This window comes from Bos indicus x Bos taurus, unplaced genomic scaffold (genome assembly GCF_003369695.1).
Source record: "Bos indicus x Bos taurus breed Angus x Brahman F1 hybrid unplaced genomic scaffold, Bos_hybrid_MaternalHap_v2.0 tig00000188_arrow_arrow_obj, whole genome shotgun sequence".
Classification (NCBI taxonomy): domain Eukaryota; kingdom Metazoa; phylum Chordata; class Mammalia; order Artiodactyla; family Bovidae; genus Bos; species Bos indicus x Bos taurus.
Window position 1 is genome coordinate 11,902 of NW_020867151.1, and position 4,579 is coordinate 16,480.

At 36.7% G+C, this 4,579-nt stretch overlaps 1 pseudogene; it reads right to left on the reverse strand.

Annotated features, from left to right (window-relative positions):
• Nucleotides 1–577: 577 nt before the first annotated feature.
• Nucleotides 578–669, reverse strand: LOC113888616 (annotated as a pseudogene).
• Nucleotides 670–4,579: the final 3,910 nt, after the last annotated feature.

The window sequence follows — 4,579 nt, forward strand, 5'->3', positions numbered from 1 at the left end:
GTCAAGAATACTGGAGTGGGTTTCCATTTCCTTCTCCAGTAGGCATGTGGAATACAAGAGAAAACTTTGAATATTGCATTTACCAAAACAAAATAGTAAAACTAAATTTAGTGACTGTATTTCAAAATTTTAAATGTCACCAAACTCATTTAAAAAGCAATTATATGCACCCATGGCTGATTCATGTTGACGGATGGCAAAACCACCACAATATTGTAAGTAATTATCCTCCAATTAAAATAAATTAATTTTTAAAAAAGCAATCAGCTTAAATGTATAACCTTCAATTGATTCTTCAAAATAAAACCATGGTGGTGTATTCTGCTTCTTAGGTAGAATAGTTTCTTTTAACAAAAAAAGTGCACATAGCAGTATAATGTCTGAAATATTAATTTTGGTAACTTACTTTATGTCACTCTGTTTCTGATATTTAAAATGAGCTTTCTTCTCAGCTCCTTACTTGGAAAGTGTATTTCATGGCTTAAAATTTTTATTTATTTATTTGTTTTAATTGTAGGTTTATTACTTTATAATATTATGATGGTTTTTGCCATACATCAATATGAATTGGCCATAGTAAAATATGGAGTGCTTCACGAATTTGTCTGTCATCCTTGTGCTGAGGCCACACTAATCTTTGTTTCATTCCAGTGTGTGCTGCCAGAGTACTGAATGTTGTTTTAAGCCAGCTTCTTTGCTCTTCTCTTTTACCTTCATCAAGAGGCTCTTTAGTTCCTCTTCACTTTTTCCATTAGAGTAGTATCATCTGCATATCAGAGGCTGTTGATATTTTCCAGACAATCTTGATTCCAGCTTGTGATTCGTCCAACCTGGCATTTTGCATGATGTACTCTGAATATAATTTAAACAGGGTGACAATATATAGCCTAGTCTTGGGCATGTGCTGTACATGCTGAGTCGCCTCCGTCACATCTGACTCTATGTGACCCTATAGACTGTAGCCTGCCAGGCTCCTGTGTCCATGGCATTCTCCAGGCAATACTGGAGTGGATTGCCATGGCCTCCTCCAAGGAATCGTCTTACTACTCCCCTAATTTGAACCAGTCAGTTGTTCCATATAAAATTCTAACTGTTGCTTCTTGACCGGTATACAAGTTTCTCAAGAGACAGGTAAGGTGGTCTGGTATTCCCATCTCTTTCAGAATTTTCCACAGGGTGAAAATTTGTTTGTTGGTGAGCCACACAGTCAAAGGCTTTAACATAGTCAATTAAGCAGAGGTAGATGTTTTTCTGGAATTTCCTAGCTCTCTCTATGGTTCAGGGTATGTTGGCAATTTGATCTCTGGTTCCTCTGCCTTTTCTAATCCAGCTTGTACACCTGGAATTTCTTGGTTCATGTACTACTGAAGCCTGGCTTGAAGGATTTTGAGTATAATCTTACTAGTATGTGAAAGGAGCTCAACTGTACAGTAGTTTGACATTATTTGACATTGCCCTTCTTTGGAAATGGAAAGAAAACTGCCTTTTTCCAGTTCTGTGGCTACTGCTGAGCTTCCAATTTGCTGACATACCGAGTGCAGCACTTTACTGAATCATCTTTTAGGATTTGAAATAGCTGGAATTTTGTCACCTCCACTACCTTTGTTTGTAGTAATAATTTTAAGGCATAACTTGATTTCACACTTCAGGATGTCTGGCTCTAGATGAGTGACCACACCAACATGGTTTTCCGGGTCATTAAGACCTTTTTTTTTGGTACAATTCTTCTGTGTATTCTTGCCACCTCTTATTAGTCTCTTTTGGTTCTGTTAGATCCTTATGGCTTCTGTCCTTTATCATGCCTATCCTTGAGTGAAATGTTCCCTTGGTATCAGCTATTTGTACATTTTATTTGTAATTGGAGATTAATTGCAAGTAGGCCACATCATTTTCAATTTGGGGTTGCAAAAGAAACCCATTCTGTGGGTTGTCTTTACATTTTATTTAAGATTTCTTTTGTTGTACAAAAGCTTTTGAGCTTATTAGGTCCCATTTGATTATTTTTGTTATCTTCATACTTACTCTAGGAAACAGACCACAAAAGATATTGCTACAGTTTATGTCACATAGCCTTTTGCCTATGTTTTCCTTTAAGAGTTTTATGGTATCCATTCCTACATTTAGATGGTTAATCCATTTTGAGCTTACTTTTGTGTATGGTGCTAAGAATGTTCTAAAGTTTTTTTTACTTATAGCTGTTCAGTTTTCCAAGCATTTATTGAAGAGACTTTCTTTTCTCTATTTATATTCATGCCTCCTTTATCTTAGATTAATTGACTATAAGTGTATGGATGTATTTCTGGGCTTTCTTTCCTGTTCCATTGATCTGTATTTCTATTTTGTGCCAGTATTATATTGTTTTGATGGCTGTACCTTTGTAGTATTGTCTGAAGTCAAGGATCCTGATTCCCAGCTCCATTTTGTTTCTCAATATTGCTTTGGCTATTTGGGGTTTTGTGTTTCCATACAAATTTTAACATTTTTTTGTTCCAGTTTTGTGAAAATTGCCACTGGTAATTGGTAGGGATTGTATTGAATCTGTAGATTGCCTTGGTAGTATAGTCATTTTGACAATATAACCATTCCAATCCAAGAAGATATTTTAGTCTTTCCATCTTTCTGTGTCACCTTTCACTTCCTTTATTGGCATCTTAGAGCTTTTGGAGTACAGGTCTTTTGTGTCATTGGAAGTGAAAAATGAAAGTTGCTCAGTCGTGTCTGCACTCTTTGTGCGATGGAACATGGAAACTGGACCTAGCGTCCATGAGACTATCATCCATTCTCCAGGCCAGAATACTGGAGGGGTAGCCTATCCCTTCCCAGGGGATCTTCCCAACCGAGGAATCAAACCGGGGTCTCCAGCATTGCAGGCAGATTCTTTTCTAGCTGAGCTACTGGGGAAGCCCTTTTGTCCTTAGGTAGGTTGATTCCTAAGTATTTTATTGTTTTGATCTGATAGTGAGTGGATTGTTTCTTTAATTTCTCTTTCTGATCTTTTCATTTTTAGCATATAAAATGCAATGGATTTATGTGTTATTAATTTTGTATCCTACAACTTTATTGAATTCATTGAGCTCTAGTACTTTTCTGGTAGCATCTTTAGGATTTTCTATGTATGGTATCATATCATTTGCAAACAGTGACAGTTTTACTTCTTCTGTTCCAATTTGGATTCTTTTTCTTCTCTGATTGCTGTAGCTATGACTTTCAAACTGTGTTGAATAAGTTGTGAGCATGGACATCCTTGTCTTTTTCCTAATCTTAGAGGAAATGCTTTCAGCTTTTCACATTGAATATAATGTTAGCTGAAGATTTTTCATATACGGGCTTTATTATGTTGAGATATGTTCCCTCCATGCCTACTTTCTGAGAGGAGTTTTTGTCATAAATGGGTGCTGAGTTTTTTGTTAAAAACATTTTCTGTATCTATTGAAATGATCATATTCTTTTTATTCTTCAATTTATTGATGTGGTATATCACACTGACTGGGGCTCCCTGCTGAGTCCCATGGTAAAGAATCTGCCTGCAATGTGGGAGACCTGAGTTTGATCCCTGGGTCAGGAAGATCCCCTGGAGAAGGGAATGGCAACCCACTTCAGCATTCTTGCCTGGAGAATCCCATGGACAGAGGAGCTTGCTGGGCTACAATCCATGGGGAGTCACAGAGTCAGACACAACTGAGCACTACACTATCACACTGATTGATTTGCAGATTTTGAAAAATCCTTTCATCCCTGGGATAAATCCCACTTGCCCATGGGTTTTTGTTGTCACCATTTAGTTGCTGAGTCGTGTTGACTCTTTGTGACCCTATGGACTGTAGCCCATCAGGTGAATTCTTTACCACTGAGCCACTAGGGAAGCCCCTGATCATGGGTATGATCCTTTGAATGTATTGTTGGATTTGGTCTGCTAATATTTTGTTGAGGCTTTCTGTGTCTATGTTCATCAGTGATACTGGCTTATAATTTTCTTTTTTGTAATATCTTGTCTGATTTTGGTATTGAGGTGATGGTGACTTCATATAATTAGTTTGGGAATGTTCTCCCTTTGCTATTTTTTGGAAATAGTTTGAGAAGGATAGGTGTTATGCTTCTCTAAATGTTTGATATTAATAGAATTTGCCTGTGAAGCCATCTGGTCCTGGACTTTTGTTTGTTGGAAGATTTTCTAATTATAGATCAGTTTCAGTACTTGTGATTGGTCTGCTCATATTTTCTATTTCTTCCTGGTTCAGACTTGGAAGGGTGTTTTTTTTCTAGGAATGTGTTCTTTCTTCCAGGTTGTCCATTTTGTTCATATACGTTGCTTGTGTGGTAGGATCATAAGAGACTTATTATGATCCTTTGTATTTCTGCAATGTTAGTTGTAACTTTTTTCATTCCTAATTTTATTGATTTGAGTCCTCTCCTTTTTTTCTCTCATGAGTCTAGCTAAAGGTTTATCAATTTTGTTCTTAAAGAACCAGCTTTAGTTTTATTGATCTTTGCTGTTGTCTTCTTTGTTTATGTTTCATTTATTTCTGCTTTGATCTTTCTTATTTTTTCCTTCTACTAATTTAATGGGGGTGGTGGGGGC